General features: G+C 47.2%; 1 pseudogene; it reads right to left on the bottom strand.

Annotated features, from left to right (window-relative positions):
* Positions 1–571: 571 nt before the first annotated feature.
* LOC136539003 (noroxomaritidine/norcraugsodine reductase-like) lies at positions 572–9,932 on the bottom strand (annotated as a pseudogene).
* Positions 9,933–14,764: the final 4,832 nt, after the last annotated feature.

Here is a 14,764-nt window from a genome sequence, read left to right as displayed (position 1 = left end):
GCGTGCTCCCTGCCGGCCTCTCCCTCACCATCGCTCCAGGTGGCCGGTGGCCCTGAGCCGAGCATTGGCAAGTGCCCAGTCCCCAGCGGCCTCTCCCGCTCTGGCCCGTCCTGAGCACAACACTAGCGCCTGCCATGAGCACAGCACGTGGCACCGCCGGGAGCACAGATCTGCTTCGGACCCGACCATCGCCATTCGTACGTCGCCCGCGCTTCCGACGCTGTTGTGCCTCATCAGCTGAATACCAGCGCTACTTAGTCTAAGAGATTGCGATCTACGGGGCTTCAAGGGCGAAGCAGGTTTCAAAAGCCTCCGTTTGGTAGGAGAAGCTAATAAACAGCTTTGTGAAGTTGTCCAGATCGAATCCCTACCGACCACTTCTTGGAAATTTTATTTCTCGTTTTACTTGCCATTGGTTCTCTCATTAGTCATTGGTGATTGCTTGGACCACTGAGCTGGAACGTCCACCCACTCGCTGACAATGCAATGGAAATATTTTTATCACACACATTTAGGTGCTCCCGAGTGTAGTTTGTGGATCGAGTAAGTTTAACTTTTACATAGATGCTGGTCAAGCGCTTATGGTTTGGCCACCGTCAACATAGATGACTTGGCCGGTGACATAGGAGGCCGCCGGCATACACAGAAACGACACCAGGGACGCCACATCTTCCGGCTCCCCGACCCGGCGCAGTGGAATCTTGCGCGTAGATTCTTGCTCGATAGCCTCCGAGTTTGCAACCTGCCAACTCAAGACAGATTACGGCAAAGAACATTATTGGAATTCTGTAGCTGATCGAGCTCATGGTAAAAACAAAAAAAAAACAAAAAGAAAGAGGAACCATGAAATAAATGGTAAAAATGTACAAGGACGTGTGAGTGTGCATGAGGTAAAAATGTACACGTACTTTTTTGGGCATGTCTGTCATGACAAACCCTGGTGCGACGCAGTTCACAAGAATCTTGTCGTGGTCCCACTCAGTCGCCAGGCTCCGTGTGACCTGGTTCATCCCTACTTCGCCGTAAAGATAAGCTGAAAAATATTGTTCACTGATTTATTGTGAGAGAAAAATATCGTTTCTTCGTTGAAAAAGTACGGCTGCTGAGACAAACGAACAGGGTTGTAAAGCACGATCCCTGGGCTGTAAAGCCACACAATAAAATTAAACATATAGATAGATATGCAACATGAATGTTAGAAATGGGTACCTTTGGCAGTGCTGTAAAGCACGATCCCTGGACTGCCGAGGCGGCCTGCGGTGGAGGAGATGCGAACGATGCTCCCGCTGCCGGTGACGGAGGCGTTGCGGAGGAGCGAGTGCACGAGCTGGATGAGGTGGAAGCATGACCCCAGGTTGGTCGGCATGATGCGCGCGTAGTCCTCGCCGGTGCACTCCACCGCCGGCTTCAACAAGAATGTCGAGCTTGCCGGCGAAGACATTCTTGACGGTGTCCATGAGTGCCTCCCTCTCGGCGCGCACGGCCACGTTGCAGACGGAGACAGTGACCTAGAGACCCTTCTCCTCCACACTACTGGAGCCCGCGGCCAAAGGCCGCTCGGCAAAATTTTTCTCGACAAAGGGTCTTTGCCGAGTGTTTTTTATCGGGGCACTCGGCAAAATAAAAAATAATTTTGCCGAGTGCTTGGGGCGGCACTCGGCAAAATATTTTCGGCCGTTGCACGTCGGCCGTTAACGGTTATTTTGCCGAGGGCCTGATCCAGCACTCGGCAAAATTTTTTTTATTTTTTTTAAAAATTACTTTGCTGAGTGTCCAAGTCCAGGCACTCGGCAAAGTTTTTTTTAATTTTTTTTTAAAAAATTACTTTGCCGAGTGTTCCTGTCACTCGGCAAAGTTTTTTTTATTTTTTTTTAAATAATTTCTTTGCCGAGTGTCCGTGTTTAGGCACTCGGCAAAGAATTTCTGGATTTTTTTAAAAAATACTTTGTCGAGTGCCCCTGCCCAGGCACTCGGCAAAGTTTTTTATTTTATTTTTTTAAATACTTTGCCGAGTGCCCCGGCCCAGACACTCGGCAAAGTTTTTTTATTTTTTATTTTTTAAAAATACTTTGCCGAGTGCCCCAGCTCAAGTACTCGGCAAAGAATTTCTGGATTTTTTTTGGAAAAAACTTTGCCGAGTGCTTTGCCCATGGCACTCGGCAAAGACCCCGAGAATTGTAATTTTTTTTACATTCCATTATAACAGACAATATATATATATATATATATATATATATATATATATATATATATATATATATATATATTTATATTTATATATATATATATATACACACACACATCAATCATCACATCTATATCACCAACATGCATTATATATCACAAGCACACGCATATTTAATAAATCCATCGAAAATCCATCACAAATACACCAAAGTTCAACATCACAAGTTTATTATTACAAGTTCAACATCTCTACTGCGGCAACGGAAACTGCAGGTGTGGCCCCCTAGACAGCGGTGAAGGACCAGACTGTGGCGAAGGGTTGACGTGATCAGCCGCCGGTGACACGCTAGAGGGATTGTTTGAACCCGCCGACGGAGGCTGCACAAAAGAGAAGAGATTGCATGTGTTAGACTCAAAATTAAAAATTTCGGCAGCACCTCCCCTGCACGGGGAGGTTTCCAACCTGCAAGAAACAACGGCACGAAGGCCGACAATCACAACGGCACGAAGGCCGACAATCCCAACGGCACGTACGCATTAAACTTTCATACTCACAGGAGTGAAGTATCGAACCGGAGCTGGAGCTGGCAACTGCACTTGGACACCCGATGGTTTGCATGATCTGATACATGTCCGCCATCTGCTTCTTCGTGGCCTCCAGCTCTGCGGTCAGGTGAGCTTGCGTCTCCCTTGTCTCTGCCAGCTCGGCCTGCAGTGTTTCAATCACATGTTTCAGTATTGCAAATCTGATCAATGTGTGTAACATTCAATGTACGACGAGTGAAACCAGAATTACCTAAAGTTCGTCGACTCGCGACAGTGTTGGAGTAGGCCGTGCACGTATGGGAAGGCTTCTGGCCGTGCTCCGTGCCCTCACGTCGGAGAGAGAGGGTGCAGAGCTCGAGGAGTCGGCGCCGTCTGCAATCCACAACCGCCCGTGCTTCCTGCCTTACCCCAGCCTCACGATCACCTCTGTCTCAAGGGGGCTCGGTGCTTAGATTGTGATCTGAGCCACGGAGCGCCCTAACCGCCTCCGTGTAGTCTCTGACCTTAGCGTGGACGCTCGGGTCAGATAAGCCTGGGCAGGGGCATCCGGGTTGAAGACGACATCGGATTTCACCGGGCCCATGTGGGACATAGCCCATGCCCCAAACTCCGACACCGGCACGTCCGAGTGTGCCACCTCCTGCGAGAAAGACGGCAAGATGATTAGAAATCAGGCAAAATTGAGCGTTAGAATAGATAAATGACATCTCGTACAAGTGCCCGCTTGAATGCGGGGAGGTTGCGGCTGCCTTGGTGGTGAGTTGGAGCGGTCCTCAGTGCCCGCTTCCGCTTGCCTTGCTCGTGATTTGCGATGTACGCCGGGTCAAGGTACCTATCCACAATCCTCGACCATGCCGATCTATGCGACATGCACCACGAGGCCGGCACCTACACATCATCAAGTGTTTGACATATAAGAAGATCAATTCTGGACCTACTAAATCTCAAAACGAATTAATATTATTCACCTACCTGAAGGTACTGCTCCTTGGTTAGTGCTACATTTCTTGCGCCGGTTTTGTTGAGGGGCTCTTTCTTGATGGACCTGTAGTAGTCGACGTGGGCCTAGAGTCGCGCCTCGTGAATCATGTCGCCAACGTACTTCTTACAGGCTCTGTGTGCTGTCTGATCTGCCAAGGTCTCTCTACCTTCTTCGGCCTTGAAGTACCTCTGCATACAAACACGATGTATTCGTTCATTATTTCAATAAAAGACTTAAGCAATAGAGGAGATGTATTGAGCTATGTTGTGAGACACTTACCCAAAAGTCCGCCAAAACCCGCTCCTGCTTGTTGTCCTGCTCGTCATCCGAGCCGAGCTTGTACCTGTCCCACGACCAGGCCAGCTCCCACCTCCCCTCTTTCAAGTCCACAAGGCGAGGGAGTGTTTCCTGCATAGACATCCCAGGACGGTAGCGGGGGTGCGTGGGGGGTCAAGAGCACCCGACAGAACTAGCCATCCCCTACACAAGTGATTACGAAAAATTATCAGTTTCTCTTTTGATTTTCAACGTATCATATGAAGTACTAGTGATAACATCTATAGTTACTTACCTTCTTCCCACAGGACGAACTAGTGGGCGTCGGTCAGGAAGCGAAACTGGAGGAAGGCTTGTGGGACCTCACAAGTAGGGAGTCGAGAAAGCAGAACTGTCCTCCGTCTGCTGAGTCCCCTCATCCCCCAACAGAGTGTCTGTGGTCGTGCCCGTGGCTGCCACGTGGTCCTCCGGGGTAGGAGATGGGTCCTCTGGCTGGTCGAGAGCTAGGGGAGGAGGCGGGTCCCTCCTGGGGCAACCCCAGCCCCTCCCCCTCCCCCTCCTCATGCTGGGGCAACCCAGGCCTGCTCTCACCACTGGGGGCAAAGACGTCCCCTCGCCTCCATCAGGAGGGCGTAGCTTCTGGTACACCGAGAGCACCTGCCTCGGTGAATGGTTGCCCACCATCTTTGTTCTGTCACCTGCAATGTACAACTTGTCTCAACTCGTCACTCATGGACTCATTGGTTTGCGCTTGCAAGCTCAAGCATGATACATCGTTATACTATTGGAACGTACAAGCTACTAAGGAATATCGATGAACGTATGACCTTTTGTTTGAACCAAGAAATGAAATCAGGCCTCCTAGCTCCTGCACCCTCTGAAAGAAGGGTATCATGTTCGTGCGGGGTAGGATCCCTTGATTGATGCCACTCTTGATGAACAAATTCCCTGTACCAAAGAGAATCAATGGGGTTCGATATAGAATAGTGACGTCTTATTGAAACAAGTTCGTTGAGAACTTACTTAATGAATGGCGCAACCTCGACAAGGTTGGTGAACACATATAGCGTGATTCTGTGCCACTCTTCTGGATCCAATCTTTTGGGGGTCGATCCACTTGCGCTGCCTAGTTGGCATTTGAAAAGGCTGATGGTCGATTCAACTTCGCCAGCATTGTAACGAGGGGGTGGATTATGCTTGCTAGGAAGGTTCGGCTTGTAGTAGGATGTCATGAAGTTTGCAACCTCCTCCCGAATGCTTGCCTTTGCAATGGAAGCCTTAATTCTGGCTTTATTTGTACATTTCTTGCGAAGAGTCTTTAGACATCGCTCGATTGGATAGCACCAACAGGCCTGCACAGGCCCCCCCAACCGTGCCTCGGTCAGGAGGTGCACAATCAGATGCTGCATCGGCAAGAAGAAGCCGAGTGGAAAGATCTTCTTAAGCTCACAGACCAACTCAGGTGCCATAGTTTCCAATTCTGTAATGATGGTCGAAGATAGCTCCTTGGCACAAAGCTGGTGAAAGAAGTAGCTCAACTTTGCCAGCACTAGCCAGACATGCTCAGGGACATAGCCTCAAACCATCGACGGAAGTATGCGCTCAATCCATATGTGGTAGTCATGACTGTTCATCCCGTTGACTCGCAGAGTCTCTAAGTTCACTCCCCTGCTCAGATTCGCTGCATACCCATCAGGGTACATTAAATTCTTGATCCATCGAAGTACTTCCCTCCTTTGATCGATTTTCAAGACATAGGGGGCCCTAGGCCTTCTCCACTGCTTTCTTGTTGTAGGAGGCCGCATCTCTAGGTTTGGCCTATCGCACAACATCGCTAGGTCCACTCTAGCCTTAGGGTTGTCCTTAGACTTGACAGTGTCCATGAGCGTTGCCCAAAGTGCCTCGGCGATATTCTTTTCAGTGTGCATGACATCAATGTTATGGGGTAGTAGGAGGTCATCGAAATAGGGAAGCCTTGTCAAGCCAGACTTATGAGTCCACATATGTTGCTCACCATATCCCACGAAACCACCATCTTCGTTGGGCATGAGAGCATCTATCTGAGCATGAACCTCTGCCCCAGTCCTCAAGTGCGGTCTAGGGTCCATCGCTTTGACATCTTTCGTAAAGCTCTTGATGTCTTCTCTGAATGGATGGTCAAGAGGGAGGAATTGACAATGTTTGTCGAACGACGAATACTTGCCACCCTTCTTCAACCATATGAACCTCACAGCTTCCTTGCATATTGGGCATGGGAACTTCCCCTGAACACACCAGGCGCACATTAACTCGTACGCCAGGAAGTCGTGCAGGGAGTAGTGGTACCAGACGTGCATTTTGAAGCTGGTCTTCGTAGCTCGGTCGTATGTCCACACCCCTTTGACCCAAGCATCGATCAACTCATCTATCACAGGCTCCATGAAGACACCCATATTACTCCCCGGGTGTCTAGGGATTATCAATGACAGGAACATGGTATGCCATTGAAAGGAGACGCCGGGGGGGGGGGGAGATTCAGGGGGATGACAAACACGGGCCAACATGTGTATGGTGCAACCATCATGCCATATGGATTGAACCCATCTGTTGCTAGCATGACACGTACATTACGAGCCTCCTCTACTTTGAGAGGATGCCATGAATTGAAGTACTTCCATGCATCAGCATCGGATGGATGTACCATCTTCTCAGGATTGTATTGTGTGCCGTTTTTGTGCCATGTCATCTGTTTCACGGATTCCTCGGTCATGAATAGCCGTTGGAGCCTCGGTAGGAACGGAAGGTGTCATAGGACTCTCATGGGGATCTTAAGCTGCCTCTTCTGGCCATCGCCTGAGTCTACCTCCACGTACCTAGAGGATTTACACTTCGGGCAGTACTTTGCATCCGCGTGTTCTTTCTTAAATAGGACGCACCGCTTCGGACACACATGTATCTTGTCATACGGCATCTTAAGTGCAAGAAGGAGCTTCTCTGACTTGTACAAGTTCTTCGGCATAATGTGTGTCTTCGGTAGCATATCGCTCCACACAGCCACCATCTTATCGAAGCCTTCTCGACTTAGGTTTAACTCGGCCTTCAACCCCATTACGCGAACAATGGCGTCCAGCTGAGAAACATTAGTATGATCATGAAGGGGTCTCTGTGCCGAGTCCAACATCAGGTAGAAGGCATCTGCGGCAGCCTCCATCTCCTCCTTGTCACGTCCTTCAGTGAACTGAGCTTGGTGCGTGTCATCCAGCATGTCTGCTACCCCGGCATCATCATCAAAAGCCTCGAGCAGTGGTCTCACCACCTCCTCCCTGATACGATCGGCTTCACCATGGTGGATCCACTAGTGGTAGCCCAGAGTAAATCCAAACTTCACAATATGTTTACCCATGGTTAACCTATCTTTCCTTCTTCTGTTGTCACAACCGCTGCACGGACAAACCACTAGAGAATGGCCTCCAACACTCTCACCAAATGCATGCTATAAGAATTCTTCGACCTTGACTATAAACAGCAAGTCGTAATCGTGCTCGTCTCTCTAGAGCGTGTACATCCACTCACGGTCCTCCATCCTTTAACAGACATATTAGCACATATGAGTCACCATCAATTGCATCTACGTGGTGTCCCTACTCTCTAATAGGTGAGGATAGGTCCTAATCCCACCCGCAGATTCATAGATGAGGTTAGTTTCCATGCTTCGCTCCTATCCGAGATGGAATTTCGGTAGCACCTCCCTGCTGTTCTCTCGATACACGTCCTGCAAGGGAGAGTGTGTATCCAGAGAACAACACAGGGTGATGCCGAAACACCGTCTCGGACCGGAGCGGACCATGGAAACTAACCCATCTACGCATCCGTGGGCTGTCCAAAAAATGTGGACAATCCAAAACAAAAATGCTCGTAGATATGCAAAGATCTGCATACCTCCAAAGATATCTCTTTCGGACGGGAGACGCCTAACTAGGCTACACCAATCTACGACGACAGACAAGCGGAAAAAGAGATGATTTATACCTAGGGTGTCGGTGAAGTCAGGCTAGCGAGGCAGTGGCGAGTCGACGCAGTGGCGAGGCGATGCAGTGCAGGCAGACCCGCGACACCGACGAAGACGATCGGGGACCTCCGGGTCACCCCCGATAGGTCCTGCTCTGCAAAAGAAGAAACACGACACTATAAGTTCAAAATTTCGGCATCACCAACCTTGCACGGGGAGGTTTCCAAAACCTACAAAAAACAACGGCATGAAGGTCGACAACCACAAACGGCACGAAGGCCGATAAGAACAACGGCACGAAGGCCGACATCACAATGGCACGAAGGCCGACAAACGGAGAAAGGGTGGATATACCTTGTCCATGCTCGTAGGCGGTTCGGTGACGGTAGGGGCGTCGGCGGGACGGGCACGCGGAGAAGACGGCCGAGGCACCTCCTCCTCCCCTCCACCTCGGCTTCCTCCCCCTCTCCCCCTCTCCCATTCTCCTCCTCCTTCCTCTCCTCCTCCTCCTCTTCCTTTTTCTTCTCTTTTTCCTTCTCCTTCTTCCTTTTCCTTCTCTTTCTTTCTCCTCTTTTTTCTTCCTTCTTCCTTCTTCTCCTCCCTTATTCTTCTTACTGCTGCTTCCTCCTCCTTCTTCCAAGCCGGTGGCAAGAGCAGGGGAGCACAGGGTGCACAGGGTCGGCGCGTGCAGGGGAGGACGGCCGCGTGCGCCGGCGGCGGTAGCACGCGCGGACGGCGGTGGCGGGCCATGCTGACGGCGGCGGTGCGCGCATGGTCAGGCTGGGGGTGCTCGGGGGTGGGGGGCACACGGTGGCTGGGGCTTGCCAGCGTGGGCGCGCCGGGGAGCCACGCGGCCGGGCTAAGGGGTGCTCGGGGACGGGCGATGCAGGGGCGGGGGCGCGCGGTGGCGGGGGCTCGCCGGCGTGGGCGCGCCGGGGAGCCGCGCGGCCAGGCGGTGCGGCGGGGCTGGGGGGTGCTCGGGGGCGGGTGCGCGCGGTGGCGGGGTCTCGCCGGCATGGGCGCGCCGGGGAGCCACGCGGCGGGACTGGGGGGGGGTGCTCGGGGGCGGGGTCTCGCCGGTGAGCCGCACGGCCGGGCTGGGGGGTGGTCGGGGGCGGGGGCGGGGGTGCGCGGTGGAGGGGGCTCGTCGGCGTGGGCACGCCGACGCGGCGGAGCGGCGGTGGCGGCGCTGGCCGGCCGGGGATGCGCGGCGAGCGTCGGGACAGAGCAGAGCAAGCGGATAGGGTTCTGGGTGTGGGGAGAGATTTTGGGCCGGCAGTTTTTTAAAAAAAAACATATTTTGCCGAGTGTAAGCCTTGAGCACTCGGCAAATTTTTTTTTAATTTTTTAAAACTTATTTTGCCGAGTGCCAACGTGCCCCCCATGGCCAACGTGCCCCCACGGCAAAATAAGTTTTAAAAAATTAAAAAAAAAATTGCCGAGTGCCCAAGGCTTACACTCGGCAAAATAAGTTTTTAAAAATAATAAAAAAATTTTGTCGAGTGCCATCCGTTAGGCACTCGGCAAAATCTGACAGCAGGTGGCTGCCGTCACGGGCCGGCCACCTTTTGTCGAGTGCCGTGGCACTCGGCAAAGCCCAGATTTGTCGAGAGCCAGGCTTTGCCGAGTGCCTGGCACTCGGCAAAGCCACCTTTGCCAAGTGCTTTATTTTGCCGAGTGCGGCACTCGGCAAAATATTTCTTTGCCGAGTGCCTCGATAAAAAGCACTCGGTAAAGTCTCAAGCACTCGGCAAAATACAGTTTTCCAGTAGTGCCATCCGCCGCTGGCGGCACTCCTGCAGCTCCGCGGCGTTGCGGGAGCACGTGTGCACCCGCGCGCCATGCCCCGCCAGCTCCTCCACGATGGCGTGCCCGATGCCCTTTGCTCCCGCCGGTGACCAGCGCCGTCATGCCCGCCCGGCTCCACCGCTCGTTGGCCGTCACTGCTGCCATCCCCTCTCTATATGCACGGTGTTTGTTGTGCTCGTCGGATCCTGTATTATTGTCAGCCATTGCACCATGCTTATATATATACTACCACTATAGGCGCGCTACGCTGAGCTGGTTTTGAGAGAGGAAAAAACCCGTAAAAAGAAGAGAAAAAAACAAACAAAAATAAAAATAATAGAAATAAAAAAACGAAATATGAACAGTGCCGACGCCGCTAGAAACTAGGGATTTCTGGGCGCTTAAAGAGAGTAATTATAGTTATTTCGCCCGGCCGGCCAAACGTGAACAATTAGTCAAATAATTAACTTCAAAGCCGTAGCGAATTAAGATGATGTGACAGTCGCGTCCGTTGTGTGGTTCTGCTCAAGTCCAGTAGTCAATGGAGATAAATACGTACCTCAGCAAAGATGCCCCACGAAGAGCGCTACACGTACCGTTGCTGCACTTCACAGCACAGCGCCTCTGCCTGCTCACTATCTCCGTCTTAGAGCAAGTATAATAACAGGTTAAAAATATGCTAAATGCTAACGCGGAGGAGGAAGGAGACCATAGAGAGAGAAGAACTGAACTGTAAGCTTGCAGCTGGCTTTAACACAAGAAGCAAGAAACTTTGTGTGAATGACAAGTCGGCCATGTATTAATATTGAAGAGCTAATTATTATATGGGCGGGCTAAGAGATGGACTGCAAAAAAATTTACAGCCCGTAGCTAGCTATATTATTAGTCTTGCTCTTATCGCACAAGAGAGCTGCTCATATCAGTTCCCGTGAATTACTAGGTCAGCCAGCACATTAACCCATGTTTTTTTTTATTGACCAGTAAATATGTCCGTATGTTGCTACAGTGTATATTAGTACTTGTTTAACGTTAAAATTATTTCTTTAACCTTGGCTTAAGTTTTTGAATTTTTGTTTTACAAGCAGCAGTTATGGCTGTGACTGTTCGACATTGCTTCCATGGATCTTAGCGAGTTACAAAAGTAATCATGGTTTTATTGCGCTTATGTATATGTGCACAGTTGAACAAGTTACACACATTGCTATACTTGATATCCGAAATATAATTTTTTTATTAGTCGCAAAGATGTATATTTATTGGAAACTGACAAGAGATTGATTTAATTTCAATAATTGGCTATTCTGTACAGCTGTCGTGATTATACGAGAGATGAAAGACGAGCCACACATACACATGTGCCCCGCGATGTGAACGATCTTAGGCAGCCATACCATTACACGGGTGGTAGGATGCCGATGGAAGTTTTGGAATCTATATTTATATACTCTTATAGAGCTAAACTTATGATGATTTTTTCTTCATACATGGTGTCCACATCATTCACTACTAAGTGACTCTATTAGATGTTCTATCTCTTCATTTAAAATGTCAACATTACATCCCACTAAGTCTATGTCATCCTTTATTAATTACAAAAAAATGTGTTCATCGTCTCTATCATGGGTAATACTTTGAATCTTCAATAGATTAACATACAAGTCGTCTACATATGCCATTAGTTTCGTCACCTATTCCTCTATAATGTAATCAAATATTATATTGGTTTTCTTCTGCTAGCTTACTGATTTTTTACCAGAGCCGGTACAATAAATAACATGCAAGTCAAACTTATATATATACATACTACCGTATAGTAATGTTATGTATATAACAGATTTATTTTCAAGAAAATTCCGCAACAACGTGCAGGAAATGCTTTTAGTTATATATAAACTCAAAGCAACAAAGGTGAGAGTGAAGAATAGACGGACAGGGGAGAGTGAGAAAACTAAGGAAAAAAAATTATCACTTTTAATTGTCAGGGGAGACTTTCAAAATGTAAGAAAAAAAAGTCTTAGGAAACACTACTATAAAAAGGATTTCTAGCAACACCCTCTTTATTTAGTAGAGCTGCCCCTATAAATGATGCTCAAACGAGCCGTCCTACAAATCCATTTGTAAAGGCTATTGGTGTAATCAGTCGTCCCTATAAATCACTCGATTTGTATGGGCGGCTCTATATTCAGCTGTACCTACGAATCAGATTTGTAGAGGCAGCTCAAAATAGATGCCGAAAAGTAAAAATTAAGCACTAAAATTTTTATTTTTACAAACGACCTCAGAAGGAGAAATGACCAAAATAAAAGTTTTGATCTCGAAAAGTTATGAAACTTTGGTGTTTATAACTTTTTCTTTTGAAATCATTTAGTGCTTCAAAATATTGTTTGAAATTCAATTTTGAAAGTGTTGAATAACTCTGATTTCTCTTTTTAATCTCTGATTAAAACTTTTAACTACTCTTTCTCCCTCATACCAACTTCCTGATTTTTTTTTCCTAAAATTTTCTAAAACCATGCTCTATCAATTTATTGTGTTTTTACAACTATTATTTTGTCCATATATTCATGTGATTGTGTTTTATCTACTTGAATTTTGATTTCAAAAAATGGCAAATTCAAACATTATTTTGAAAGATTAACTGATTTCACCTGAAAAAGTCACGAACATAACAATTGTAGAACTCGTCAAGATCTACAATTTTTATTTTGATCATTTCTTCATCCAATAAGTGGTAGTAGCATTGTTCATAAATTTTACATATCTCTTTTATAGTTTAATATCACTATATCGGATGAATAAATAAACAAATGACCAAAATATAAGTTGTAGACCTTGAAAAGTTATAAAACTTTATAGTTGACAACTTTTTTTATTTGAAATCATCTTGTTAAGAAAAACTATATTTAAATTCCTCAAATTCGAAATTTGGATTTTCAAACGGCCTAGGAAGGAGAAACAACCAGGAATAGAAGTAGTAGATCCCAAAATGTTATGAAACTTTGTGGGTGACAACCTTTTGATTTTAAATCATCTTGTCAAGGAAAACTACATTTAAATTTCTAAAAAATTGAAATTTGAATTTTTTAAATGACCACGAATGGACAAACAACAGGTCTTCAAAAAATTAAGAAACCTTGTAGTTGATAACTTTTTGATTTCAAATCATCTTGTTAAGAAAAAACTATATTTGAATTTCTCAAATTTAAAATTCAAATTTTGTAAATGACCTCAGATGGAGAAACTACCAAAATGAAAGTTGTATATCTCAAAAAGTTATACAACTCTGTAGCTGACAATTTTATCATTTGAATTGGTTTAGGGCCTCAAGCAATCAATTTAAACCCGATTTAGGATAATACGTGGGGAATCAAAATCCAATATAAATATAAGTGAGTGTGAGGTGCATTGGTAGAGGAGGCTACGCGTGAGGGGAAGGTTACGGGTTTAAATCCCCACAGCCATCGCATGATTTTGAGAAGAAAAATGCTGTGACTTACCATTTTTTTTGTGGGAGCCTGACCGTTGTGGGCCTCTCGGGTCAATTTTTTTTTGCTATTTTTTTTATCTGGAATCATGTTTTCTAGAAAATAATTTATAGCGATGGCTGGCGCCCCTATACATCTTGAGCCACCCCGACAAATACGATTTGTAGGGGCAGCTGGACAATCGCTCCTAATCAGCGATTTATAGCAACGCTATGGCAGGGGTGGCCGGCAAAATCGGTCATATAAATCCATTTGAGCCGCCCCTACTAATCATGATTGTAGTGGTGGGAGAGTGAGAAACATGAGGGGGAAAATTATGGCTTTCAAATTAGTGGAGACATTCAAAACTTAAGAAAAAATTGTTAGGGGACAATGAGAGCAAGAAACATAAGAAAAAAATATCGCTTTCAATTGTTAAATTAAATATAGATACATACAAATTGTTCATATCATCCATATATACACAAACCAACATATCAGTAGCGGCCCACATGTTAGTTTGATAGGGATATAAAAAAACACAAATTGCTATTACATGCGGGATCGCCATGTGCACAAGAATCCAATTTTCTACATGATTTTGTTTTTCTTGCTCGCCAAATGCCAATGCCACTGCTTCTTCGCCTGGCTGATTGAGTGCGAGCCTGCTGGAACGCTCTTTGTGGAACGTCCACTCACCTCCTCGCAATGCAGTTTTTTTTTCAATCATATTTTTATGGAACTTGCTGTCGCCCGGGATTCCGTTACACGGTAACCGGGTCACACTCCCACCAAACGGCCTAGCAGAACGGCCCTACAGAAAACGCTCGGTAGTCAGCCTGCCTGCCGCTGCACTGTTTGCAGCTGCACGCCGCGTCCATCTCGTCCCATCACTAACGCGTACCCCGCTCTTATCCACCTCGCCCTGCCCCACGCCCGTCGCTCCTTCCCCCCTTATCTCTCTCTCTCTCTCTCTCTCTCTCTCTCTCTCTCTCTCTCTCTCTCCCCATGGCGGCGGGGCCTAGGAGCTGGGATGAGGATGGGCACGCTCCGTCCACAGGACCCTAGGCGCGCCATGCGCCCCATCCACCATCCTCCGGCTTGTCGCGCCTCTTCCACTGGCGCTCGGGCCGTGCCCCCATGACTCTCTAAACATACCTCTACAACACGAAACACTGGCAACATGAAACACTACGTCTAAAGCAGATGAAACAGTTGGAACATATACTTGCAACATATGTGTAAAACATATGCAACATCAAGATAAAACACTTGGAACATGAAACATGAAAACACTTGTTGCAACGTGAAACAACTAAAATATTTCGAACATACTCTTGCAATGTATGTGTGAAACATCTGCAACATCTAGATAAAAAATGCTTACAACATATGTCTGAAATAGATGAAATATTTTGAACAAACGCTTGAAACATGTCTCTGAAATAATTGCAATATATGCAACATCGCGATCTAATTTTGCAACATCCACATAAAACACTTGCATCATACTTTTGATAACATCTAAAACAC

Source organism: Miscanthus floridulus, chromosome 2 (assembly GCF_019320115.1).
Source record: "Miscanthus floridulus cultivar M001 chromosome 2, ASM1932011v1, whole genome shotgun sequence".
Lineage (NCBI taxonomy): Eukaryota > Viridiplantae > Streptophyta > Magnoliopsida > Poales > Poaceae > Miscanthus > Miscanthus floridulus.
The sequence above is the reverse complement of the archived record's forward strand: the minus strand, read 5'-3'. Positions and strand labels throughout refer to the sequence as shown.